This window comes from Metopolophium dirhodum, chromosome 1, assembly GCF_019925205.1.
Source record: "Metopolophium dirhodum isolate CAU chromosome 1, ASM1992520v1, whole genome shotgun sequence".
NCBI lineage: Eukaryota > Metazoa > Arthropoda > Insecta > Hemiptera > Aphididae > Metopolophium > Metopolophium dirhodum.
In genome coordinates this window covers 54,536,951-54,550,627 of record NC_083560.1, presented here as the reverse complement: position 1 = coordinate 54,550,627, position 13,677 = coordinate 54,536,951, and the positions used below count along the sequence as shown (strand labels likewise).

Here is a 13,677-nt window from a genome sequence, read left to right as displayed (position 1 = left end):
CACAGTTTTTATTTATAAGCATTTAAAGTTAGGTAAAAAATTTTAACAAAATACTGAAAAATCGCGAAAATTAGCAAATTATTTTCAGTTGAGAATTCATAAAAATTTTTCTTTTTAAATCTAAGATTTGAAAATGTAATATAAGATTACTCATAAGTTTGTCTACCTTTATCAAAAAAAAAAATATCTACAAGAAACTTAAATTAAATTTTTATGAGCGTCTGAAATTTATATTTTTACAACGTTTGATATTCACTCGATTTCTCATGTAACAATTTTTTTATTTTATTGTAATTAAAAAACAAATGACAGTAGATACTTGAAAATTTCACTGAATGTTTATACATATTAGCATTTTCTATACACCATAAAATTTTGAAAATATTTTGACTCTTTTTGAGCCTTTTACGGGCATTGTCAGTTTTCAATTTTTTTAGTTTTTTTTTTCTATAAATATCAATAAAATTTTATCTGTTGAGTAAAAAAGCTTGAAAATTTAATAGAAGGCTCCTAGGTTATTGTTTCAAAGGCAGATGAAAAAAATTAAAAATCCTAAGTCACAGTTTTTATTTATATGCAAAGCGACATCCACTTATCCACCTTTTTTAATTTTAAATTTGATAAATGTTAAAAATCAAACTTTAAATGCTTATAAAAAAAAGGCTTTCCAAGTTAGGGATCGGCATGTAAATTTTCTTGATTTTTAATTTTTAGACATTTATTAACTGATATCACACCCAAGTGGTATAACAATTTGAATCCAGAAAAATGTCGGTGTGAACAGCCCCACAAAAAATCATTTTAATTTTCATTTAGTGAGATAAATCTTCGAAATCGGATTTTCAAAGCGTATTTCATTGTTTGGGGTCTTGTTAGATTCACATTGGTTAGGAGAAGTGCAGTGAAGATTTTCAGAACTTTATCTTTAATAGTTAATTCACTACAGAACATTAAACAAATTAAAGCAAATTTTATTGGGCGTTTTTTAATGTTTTTCAGCTTTACAGCTATGTAGTAAACTAACGATAAGAGATAAAAATTTTATTATTATCTTAACTTGCCACAGTTAATAATTTTCATTAACTTGCCCACTTATTAACATCTTACTTACTTACTACCATCCATATTACTTTTATGCTTTAAAGCACATCAATATAGTAGGTATAATTTAATAATATCGTATTAATAATTAATTAATTATTATAAGCATAATTATTACATAATATTATTATTTAGATTATAAAAACATAATATAATATTATACTAATCGTACTATTTTTTATATTATCACTATTCGTTACATTTATTGACATGTCATAGCCTCTGGGGCAACGAGCTGCCCGCATACAATATTGCCATGTACCATTGTAAATACTATGCAGTTAGTACTGCCACTCTGTTGCTTGTTGTTCGATTATAATATTCAATATTGCTTAAACTTTTATTGTCCATTCAAATTTTGGATTTTTTAGTAGTTTAACTAATGTAGATTATTTAAAACTACGTAAGAAGGCATTGCATACTGTAAATATATAAAATCAAGTCTCAAGACGTAGACATATCTATTGAAGAAATAGTCCAATTTAAAAAAATTGCCATTTCATTTTCGATAGAAGATTTAATAATAAACGGATTATTCAATTCCCCTTTGGCATTAACTTATCCTAATGTTTTAATTGTCTTAAGGATATATGCATGTATGCCTTGCTCCAACGTTGGTATCTCTGTCCTCAGAAGAATTAAAAATTACCTTCGATCAACACATTCACAAGACAAAACTTTTTGACGCTATTATGCATTGAAAATGATGTTCTCAGAAATATAGACTGGTCTGGTATAATTCACAAATTGTTATCAGTAAAAATACGCAAGAAAAACTTTAAATAAAGCTAAATAATAATAATAATTAAAAGACATGATGTATTTATTTGTGTGTTTTAATTTCCTATCTATTATTGTATCTATACTATTTATTTATATAAGAAATAACAAAAGTTTTGAACTTTGTCAATTTTTAGGATAATGTTATTGTTATAGAATATTTAAAATTTTAAACATATAGTATACATATTAGGACATTTTAGGAAAGGGTCTAGGACATTTCGCCACGACCGTTTCGCCCCGCAGACCATTTCGCCGCAGACAGTTTCGCCGCCACACCGTTTCGCCGCGGACTGTTTCGCCGCCGTACCATTTCGCCGCCAGACATTTCGCCGCGACCGTTTATATAATATATATGGAATACTCCTCGCGTAACAGTGTACCTACCTATAATTTAATACCTGCAACATATAACATAGGTAAGTGTACGAGTGTACCTATCTATGATTTAATTGGTGACCCATTCACCATCATTGTATCAAATATCTAATATACGCATTATACAATGTTCATAATATAACACTCTGTAATGATTTTTGTATTTTATCTGTCTCAACAACTCAAAACATAAGAAATGTAAAAAACTGTAAAAGTTAGTGGCTAACAATAAAATAATCGTATCGAAGTATCAAACTATTATAATATAACAGGAACTAGTGTTTTTATGAATTCTCAACTCAAAATAATTTACTAATTTTTGTGATTTCTCTGTATTTAATCAATATTTGAACTTTAAATGCTTACAAATAAAAACTGTGACTAAGAATTTTTAATATTTTTCAAATATCATTGTAACAATATAGTAGAAGCCTTGTATTAAACTTTCAAGCTTTTTTACCCAACAAATAAAATTTTATTGATATTTATAGAAAAAAAACTAAAAAAAATGGAAACCGAAAATGTCGAAAAAAAACACTAGTTCCTGTTATATTATAATAGTTTAATACTTCGATACGATTATTTTATTGTTAGCCACTAACTTTTACAGTTTTTTACATTTTTTTTAATTTGTTAAAATGTTTTTTAGTCTTAGTTATTTAAATAGTTAATAGTGCCTTTTCTTACATGGTATGTATTATGTTAGAAATATGAATTAAGTTCAATTTTGGATTTGAACGTGGCCCGTGGGAATTACATAGGAGGTTATCAAATATCTGTAGTGCCAAACAAAGTAATACAGGCTAAATATTACGAACTAATAATTACATTAAACGGTTAGGTTAGGTTAGGTACAAAATATACCTACAAAATATGTTGTTATTTTTTCTTTCTAAAAAGTATTGTTTTGTGGGACTTTGTTCATATTATTATTTATCATGAATTCTAAAATAAAAACATTTGCCCCCGGCCTAACAGAGTACAAGCACTGAAAGCGCATGGCTCCACACCCGTGCGCATGTCTATGAGCTGCACATTTATGCACAAACGGAAATTAAAGCTGCGAATTTCAGTAGGAGGGGTGATAAAATGTATCTGATTTGCATTGAGGAATATATCTAAATTTATGTTTCAAAATGATGAGGTGGGGAGGTTAACCCTTCGCGGCGAAACGGTCGCGGCGAAATGTCTGGCGGCGAAAAAGTCCGCGGCGAAATGGTACGGCGGCGAAACAGTCCGCGGCGAAACGGTGTGGCGGCGAAACTGTCTGCGGCGAAATGATCTGCGGGGCGAAACGGTCGTGGCGAAATGTCCTAGACCCTTTCCTAAAATGTCCTAATATGTATACTATATGTTTAAAATTTTAAATATTCTATAACAATAACATTATCCTAAAAATTGACAAAGTTCAAAACTTTTGTTATTTCTTATATAAATAAATAGTATAGATACAATAATAGATAGGAAATTAAAACACACAAATAAATACATCCTGTCTTTTAATTATTATTATTATTTAGCTTTATTTAAAGTTTTTCTTGCGTATTTTTACTGATAACAATTTGTGAATTATACCAGACCAGTCTATATTTCTGAGAACATCATTTTCAATGCATAATAGCGTCAAGAAGTTTTGTCTTGTGAAAGTGTTGATCGAAGGTAATTTTTAATTAAGCTCAAAAAGAGTCAAATTATTTTCAAAATTTTATCGTGTATAGAAAATGCTAATTTAAACATTCAGTTAAATTCTTAAGTATCTACAGTCATACATTTTTTAATTACAACAAAATAAGAAAATCGTTACATGAGAAATCGAGTGAATATCAAATGTTGTAAAAAAATGTATTTCAAACGCTCATAAAAATTTAATTTGAGTTTCTTTAAGACATTTTTTTATGGATAATCTTGTATTACATTTTCAAAACTTAGATTGAAAAAGAAAAATTTTTATGAATTCTCAACTCAAAATAATTTGCTAAATTTTCGTATTTTGTCAATATTTGAACATGAAATGCTTATAAATAAAAACTGTGACTAATGATTTTTAATATTTTTCAAATGTCATTGTAACATCTTGTATTAAATTTTCAAGCTTTTTTACTCAACAAATAAAATTTTGTTGATAATTGTAGAAAAAAAACTAAAAAAAATGGAAACTGAAAATAAACTGGAAACTGTTCGTAAACAGCTCAAAAAAAGTCAAAATATTTGGAAAATGTTATGGTGTATAGAAAATGCAATTATATAAACATTCAGTCAACATTTCATGTACCTGCGACCATTTGTTTTAGAGTTGCACCAAAAACCAAAATCGATTTTCTCAAAAACAGATTTTGCGTAAAATTTCCCGTTTTTCCTTAATTTTCTTTTGTTTTTCACGTCGCTTTTGAAAACTACTGAGAAATTTTTACTTTTGACCCCCCAAAGTACCAATTAGTACCAACACTTTCAGAAAAGATGCTGTTGAAAAAAATCAAGCATTTTCAGTCCCAAAAGATAATGACACACAAAAAAAAATTTTTAATTTAAAAAAAAAACACATCATTATAAAATCAATACATTCATCGCTTCGCTAAGAATCTAAAACAAAATAAATTAACTTAACTTACTTCTTAAAATGAAAAATTAATTCGTTAATTTCACGTTAATTAAAAAATAAAATTAGTAAGTTGAAAGTTAAGTTAATAAAAAGCCAAAAGTAACTAGTTAAGTCAAAAAGTTAAAATCTAACTAACTTTTTAACTCTTTAATGTCCAGCCTTGCAAAATACTCATTCGTATTGATAAAATATATTGAACTAAATCAAAGTGCATATTCTGCCTTACTGGTGTGGACGTGTACTCGTGTGGATGATGTGTCTTAAAATATTTACTATTAGATTATAAGATATTGTCACAACAAACAGCGCAGTAGATTTGGTTTATTTCTTATACAGAATACTTTTAGTCAAGGCTCATAAGCGCAAATATGGGAAGGCTTTAGTTGCTAAGTCCTCCAAAAATATCCATAGCCTCCCAAACATTTCTTAAATTTTGTTTTAAGCTTATTGAATATTATCAAAGTAAGGCTTTACTCCCCCCCCCTCCCAATCCCAAACGTTATAGTTAATGCTAGCCATTAACGGGTTAAAAATTTAAAGTTAAGTAACTTCTAACTAAACGAGTTACATTTTTTTCCATGTAATTCACTAACTTATGATTTAATTTGTTTTATTGTCATGTTAAGTTAATTTTATTCCTAAGCCACAGATTAAAAATATATTCAATTTTTTAAAAATACATTTTATAAAAATAAATTATTATAATCCGAAAAATTAAATATATTAATTAATAATTAATAAAAGTTTAAAGTAATAATAATTTGTATAGAATATTGAGTATTGAATTTGATAGTTTATTTTAGTATCTAACAATGCAATATAACAAGTTTCTTTGATTAATACTATACATAAATATGACTATTTGAGTTTAAATATTTTATGGTTTTTATATAATATAAAAATATTGTGATTGATGTATTTTCGATTTGACCCGATCTGATAAAATTAAAAAAATACTTTGACTGTTTTCAAGCTGTATTTACGGACATTTTCAATTTTTAATATGTTTAGATTCTTTCTATGAATGACAACTAAATTTTATTCGTTGGGTCAAAAAGTGTGAAATTTATAATAAGACTCCTGATATATTTTTACAATAACAGTTGAAAAATATTAAAAATTCATAGGCAAACATTTTTTCATAAGCATTTTAAGTTAACATTTTGACATTAATAATAAGTAACAACAATATAAATATAATAAAAATATCCATACTGACAAACCGTCTCTTCTCAGAATAATCGTTTTTACTTTTTCGTATACATTGATATTTATAATATAACATTGAAATATTGAATTCAAATTTAATATCATCCATTATACAGTGACTCACTTGTAACATACTGTACGGCAGAGTGACAACCACTTACCCGCTTTTTAATATTGGTATCTATATGAACAATTTATGAGGAACTAATACCATTGAATTTCCATGTTTTTTTTACCCAAAAGACAAGTAGTTGCGTATACGTCTTATATCATAAATGTAAATAAATCAAACAAAAATTATTATAAGTCGAAAGATTAAAATATCTATGATTCATGTACCATTGTACCTATAGTATGAATATTTAGTACATTTTAAAATTTCCATTTCAAAAGTTGTTCATTATTGAGTTACATAAAAAAATAATAATAATAATAGTCAATTGATTTTGTCATCAAAATCAGAGTAAACTTAAAATTCGTTTCGTATTTTAGAATTAAAAGTTAAAATTTCTGAAATTAAAATTTAATTTTACATTTTTACCTGTTGATCTTCTAAAATAAGTCATATTTTATGAAATAACATTTTAATAAACGGGTTTTTGATTATTGTCTAATTTTAAAAGAAAATATAAATTAAGTAAATAGATTGACGCGAACAGCGACATTCATAATTTCGTATTATAATTTGGTTCTTTTTTGAACTTTTGTTATTGATATACCGATTTTGATGGGCCACATTATTTCATAATTTACAGCTATTTAATAAGTGTTTAAAGCGTTTTAAAGTACACTGTACAGTTGACTCATGTAGCAGGAGTGGCTCCAGACACATTGTTAGGGGACCCCCTCCAAGTCATAATTTTCAGACAATTTCGATGATTTTTTTTTGTAATTTTGTTTTTAACAGTATAAAATTGTTTAGAAATACAGCTTAGGGGACGTGGCCCCTAGGCTAGTAGGCTCCCCCCTGGAACCACCCCTGTCCTATAATCCAGTAGTCGTAGTAGTGTACTACCTACCAGTTGTGTTTTTGGTTGAACACGTCTTGAACGTGTTATGGCTGTTATTTATTCTTTGTCGGGTCTTAACTTGTACAGTTGTAATTTGTAGGTACCTAACCTATAACTTTGAAAATGTCAATTCGATTTTCAAATGCTAATTTACAAGCCTGGTTCGTATTTACGTTCTGTACTTGACTATACAATAATCTAGCACTCGGTGATGCCAAATCCACGTATAGTCCGGAGTATAATTTCTGTTCCGTTTTATACACGAGTTTGGTACTTCAGCGTTTGTCGTCATATACATGGTATAAAATAATATGTAGGTACCTAAAATATACAATTAGTGTATAACGGCGTACATTATAAAATAATATGTTCACATTTTTATAAATCAGCTTAAATATATAATAATAAAATAATGTTAGTGCTAGTAATTAAGTTTTTAATAGGTATTAATAAAATTGTTTTTTAGCACTTTAAGTTATAAAATATGTACTATAATAAATATAATTAGTGTTTGTTTACTGTACTGAGTACCTATGTGGCTATGTCATCAATGTGATTTTGCATTTTCTGGCCAACAGGGGAGGCACAGAAGGCAAACTGTAACACCGGCGGGTCAACACCAGCGACCAGAGAGGGCCAACATCGCCCTTCAGCCACCGACGACAGACCGAAGGCTCGAAGCGAAGACAACCGGGAAGCGGGGACCAAACGGTCAGACCATCCAGCGCCTCAGTACCATCATCTGAAACTGCCCCACAGCGGCAGGCGTGCCCCGGGGCATTAGCAGGACACCCACAGCACGGCTAGTCACCGTCCGGGTGATCGCGATTGATCCGAAAGGGCGCTCGGGCCGAACGCCTCAAGTCTCCACTCTCCGCTGACCGGGCACTCAACGCACCGAGCAGCACGCAGCAAGACCAGACACGGAGGAAACAGAAGGAAAACTGTATAAAATCCAAACACCGGCAGTCAACAACAGACTACACAGGGCAAACATCGCTTCACCGATAGAACATCAGCCGAAGACGGAACTCCGGGAGACTAGCAGCAAGCGGCACCACACCGCCACCCATCCGCACCTCCAATCACCTCATCCGAAACTGTTCCACAGCGGTTGTAGTGCCCCGGGACATTATTAGGACACCCACAGCTTGGTTGGTCACCGTCCGGGTGATCACGATTGAGCGTGGAGGGGCCGCGGATGCGGCGCCAGGAGGTGCCACGGACCGCAAAGCTCCCGGAACGACGAGTACAACAACCACGGTCAGAAGGAAAACTAGGAAACGAACAATGGCGATACGCACACTCCACAACATCGGAAGGAGAAGACGCGATGAACGAGATTAGAGGCCGGCTGGCTATCCAGCAGGGCCGATAAAACAACAACAGAACGAAAAGACAAGAGTGGCGAGCAGCGAAGCCGGGTCGAGAATTGTACAAATGCAAACTGCAGGCTTTCAGCCAACAATGTATCTTTTATCTTTTATAACATGTAAGATTAATTTAAATGTGCACCCTTAGAAGACACCCCCCCCCCCAAAAAAAAAAAAAAAATATAGGTGTTAAACATTATGCATAAATTGTATTTCATTTTAATGTATAATAAACGATGGCGGCGTCGCGGCAGTAACGCGAAAACAATTCCCGCGGCGCCGTCGGTTATAAACTGAAAAAAAAAAGTTACCTACATGGCTATATTTGCCAATAAATAGACTAAAATTTTAGTAATTAGTATTTACAGGTAATGCTGGCTGAGTGTGCATGAAAATAATAAACACAATAATAGTGGGTAGAGGTATTGACAAACAATTCGTGCCATTCGAACTGAAAAATACATTTTATTATTAATCAATGTTTCCGGATAATACAAATTAAAAACCTATTGTTTTTATCCACAATTTATGTTGATGATGACTTTTCGCGACTTCCGTAATCTATTATTCATTAATTCTATATAATATTTTTAGTGACTACGGTTGTACCACCTTGTTTGTAACGTAGCCGTATTTTTTTTGTCCATAGTCCTTGGAGGTATTAGTATACCTCCACGGCTCCACGCCATACTCGTCGCTCAGAGATATTCTACATACGTCGTTATCTATGATGCATTTATTAAATTTCAATCGTCCCAGAGATAACCTTCAACCTTATCTTCATGAAGACATTAAAGCCTTGAGGTTGATTTTCTGCGAGTGATTTCAGACAAATTTTTTTTGCTAACGCCCGTAAGAGCGTCGTCATTTTTTTCAAGTTAAATTACATTAAAACTTACACCATGTTTGGTTCAAAAGCCGTACAAGCGTTGAGGCAATTCTCAACTACTACGGTCAGAAGAGGACACGCGTATGAAGGTCCCGGGCATGTAAGTTGAACAAAAAAACGTGACTTCTACAAATTGTTTTGGGGTTATCTTATGATTTTCTGGACGGTCGTGGGGTTTTTAAAACATAGGCACCTCTTCAAATGTTATATTAAACGTTTCTGTTTGTTCTGTAACGGAATATCAAATGTTCCGTTTGAAACTCGTGCTATATAGAAATGGATTACTCCTGTTTTTAATGTAACAATTTTAGTTAAATATTAGGTAGTGTATTAAAATGGCTTTAACTCTTAAAAGATATAAACTCCCGAATTCATAGCTTCTACAGTAGTAAATGGTGTCAAACTCTAATGAGTTACGAGGACGTAGGTATAAAAGGTTTTATCTGAACTTTAATGTGGGCTAACTACTTAATTATTCTTGTGTTATTTCTATTAATTTGATTTACTGATGATGTCTTACTAGTGTCGGGCATTTGACAACTATAATCGTTATTATGTATTTTTTGTACATGTTTTTGATATTAATATTCTATCAGCATTATCAATTTACAAAAAATAGTATTGATTCATTTTTACCTAAGTTCAAGAAAATAAATAATATATAAATTAAAAAGTATTTAATTTACTTTAAATTGTACCTATAAGTTATTTTAACATAAATATTATGTTTTTGGGCAGACGTTTTTTTATTTCTGATCAATGTTTCGTAAGGTTTTTGTTGTCATGGTTTTAGTTTTATTTTAATATCAAGATACATTATTGAAAAATATATACCATAAAACAACTCTAAGCAGTAAATTATAGTATAAGTATATAAAATTAACTAAATCTTATATTTATTTTAATATATTTATCATTTTTATTATATTTATTACATCAATGACATACAAGGTTCAAAAGAGCTGTCTTAATATGGCTTTTAAAAGACATTATTTATATATTATAAAATATAAAAGCCGTACTTTATGGAAAGTTATGATTGTATCATATAAATATCTGATTAGTATTTTGTTAATAATTTAATTTGTTTTGTTAAGTTTATAATTTACAAGATTCTTAAGGATGACATTTGTGTGTATCAATACATATTGGATCATAATAAATTGTTTAAGAAGTTACATAATATATGATATACCAGCAATATGTAACAATTCAGACCTTGAAATGAGTTGGTACATAACTACTATGTGTAGAAATGTATACAAATATAAACAATTTTTTGAAATTCTTGATAGCATGTTGAAATAAATGTTAGGTATAATAATATCATAAATTGAAATAAATTTCATGTTAATTATAATTATTCTTCTCAAGTATGTTTGGTTTGATATATACATATTTAATGAAAATAAAAATGCTTAGTGTATTATTTTAATACTAATTCAAAGTAACTTATAAGTGTTATTTAGATATTTAACAACAAAAAATGTTGTTAAGATCGGACATATACTATTATACTTACACCAATATTCTTATATCATTGACAAAAGTGTTTGTTATTGTGTGATAGTTATTATTTTATTAAATAGTTATATGCCATGAGCTCCAAAACAATTTAAATAATTCAATTTAAAACCACAGAAGAGTCCAAAACAAAAATAGGAAAATATTAACAATATTCTCACAATCCCGATTTTGCTACATTGAAATATGCCATTGCCATGGAAGAATATATTATAATTCAAAACAAACTATTTTGATATTTTCTCCTAAGTTTATGCAAAGTGACCAAACAAAATAACACACATAACAATTAGGTCAATAAACATTTTAATATTAAACACTGGCATTCAAATAAAAATTTGAAAAAAATTAAGAAAGACTGAACTAAGAATTGATTAAGAAAATCTAATATGTTAAGTTTTACAATTTAAAACAAATCTGTAATGATTACCTTTATTTTGTTAATGTTGTATCAAAGTTATAGATAAAGAACCGAATTACCAAATAATCACCATTAAAATATGAGAATTTTTACTTTGCAATAAAGTTTTTATTTTTTTTTATAACTTGTTATCCAAATTTGAAATATATAAAAATAATCAACTTTTTTGGTATTAGTGATTAATAAAATTAAAACTATTACACTGAAAATTTTTTTCTTTTTGTTTTATAAATTTAAATAAAAATTACTATAGACCTTTTGTGGTTATTGTGTATGTAAATAGTATTAAAAGGATTTCGTACCCACATGTGTTGTCTCTGTCTTACTAACGCAAAACATTTCAATATGTACGTCCAGTAGTTTACATTTTGTGTTGTTACGTTAAATATTAGTGAATATTAGACCCAATATGAAACTTAAATTTAAGAATATTATCTGTGTGTCTCGTCGGTTTTTATAATATTTTAATTTTTAAGTGAATTATGAGATGATCAGATAATGTTCTTACATTTAAGTTTACAAGTTTGACTATAGGTCAATTCACTATAATATTTAAGCTATCAATACAAAATTTAAACTGCTAAATGTACATTTTAATATATTATGCATTAGTGAGGCAGAGACAACATAGCGGGTACAACGTCCTCTTAAACAAATAATTGATGTGCGTGTCCTCTTAAAGTAATAAGTATTCATTATTATACTACTTAAATTTCAAACCTGAGTTGGAAAATAAGCCAATTTTTTTTAACTCTTATGACATGTTTGCTGAGACATGAGAATTATTATTTATACTATATTACGCAATATACATTTTTCCTTTAAATTTAAATCTATTTACTTGCTTTATATATAATATTATGTGTTTATTTGTAAACTAAATATTATTGCATCTAAGATAATTTTTCTGTTTCAGAATTTGCCATTTGATGTGTTCAGCAAGTACAAGTTTACTTTTTACACAGCAGTTTTCTTTAGCACCGGTTTTGGTCTTCCATTCTTAATGGTCAGATACGTTAGGAAGAGGAGTGGATAAAATATTGTCATCAATTTTTTATGGTAATGAAATATTAATCTGTTATATTCTTTAATAATATTATTTTTAATGTTAAATTTTTTTGTTTTTTAGTTGACTTAAAACGCAATCATTCCACAACACATTCAATTTCTTATGATTATTATAAAAAAAATTTTTAAGCTTAGTACAATGGTTGATTAATATTTTTCTGTAAAATGCAATAAATAAATTTCAAAATTATATATATTGTTTATTGTTTCAATGTTGTATTATAATTTAATAAAACCATGATTAAAAGTCATGAAGACTAAGTACTTAATTATGCAAAAGTTCTGTTTTCAGTTTTTTTTTTAAGTAAAACTTCTTTCTTGAGGTGTGGGTGGAAAAAAAATTGTAATGAAAAATGAAACGACATGTTTGTTTATTTATTTATTTTCTAAGTCATGCATGGCGGCGGCGGCTTTCACGTTTATTTTTATTGTATTGATTTTTCTCACTCTCCCAAATTCACTTATAATTTCACTAGCCCCAATACTTATGAAAGAAGTTTTACTGTCCCAGACTGTAATGGTGAGCTCTCACACACTCGTATTTTTTTTTTAATTATTTAAATACAACTTTGTCTATTGACATTTTAAATTGGCAACTTACACTATATCCCAGTAAAATTCATCCTACCAATTATAATGTAATTTATAATAGTTGTAAACTCACCTAAAAATAATTTGATACTAAATTGTAGGTTACATACATCATTTCATACCAGAACCATTTAGCATTACCCAAGTACTATAATACAAATAGTAAGGTTACAAAATATATTAGAGAAGTTAACACGTTTGTAATTCAATAGTATTTTTAGAATAATTTACTATTTTACTTTTTAAATTCCTACACAAACAAAAATATGCCTATAATTAATAAGTTACCTTATATTTTAGGAAATTTTACATGTTCTTATCTACTATTAAATTATAAGTTCTATCTTTTTGGATTTAAAAATATTCCATTAATCTAGGGTTCTTGATTGACTGTACGTACATGTAGATACCACAAATTTTTCCAAGCTGAATTTTCGTCACCTCTAATAATTTATATGTCTACCTTATTAACCCATTAGCGCCGGAGTTTTTTATTTACAATTTTAACCAAAATTTTGTTAAAAATTTACATGATTGTAAAAAATCTAAGTTGCCACATGGCAACGTACGGCGTTAATGAGTTAATCATGCTATTGTATTTTTTCTTACCGGCACTCGAGGCTGAGCATTAACGAGTTAATAAGTTAGAAGTTAAGTTAATTTTCAAAAAAATCAACTCATCTTTCTTTATTTTCCAAATTAAGTTAATTTTGACTATTCCTATTTTCAGAAAA

General features: G+C 29.0%; 1 long non-coding RNA gene across 1 annotated transcript in view; it reads left to right on the top strand.

Moving 5' to 3' along the window:
* The window catches only part of LOC132933890 (uncharacterized), a 31,430-nt gene extending 22,790 nt beyond the window's left edge, over positions 1–8,640 (top strand). Inside the window, exon 4 of the long non-coding RNA XR_009662954.1 lies at positions 7,656–8,640. This is a non-coding gene — a long non-coding RNA (uncharacterized LOC132933890). The remainder of the gene's footprint in view (positions 1–7,655) is intronic.
* The last annotated feature ends 5,037 nt before the right edge of the window (positions 8,641–13,677 follow it).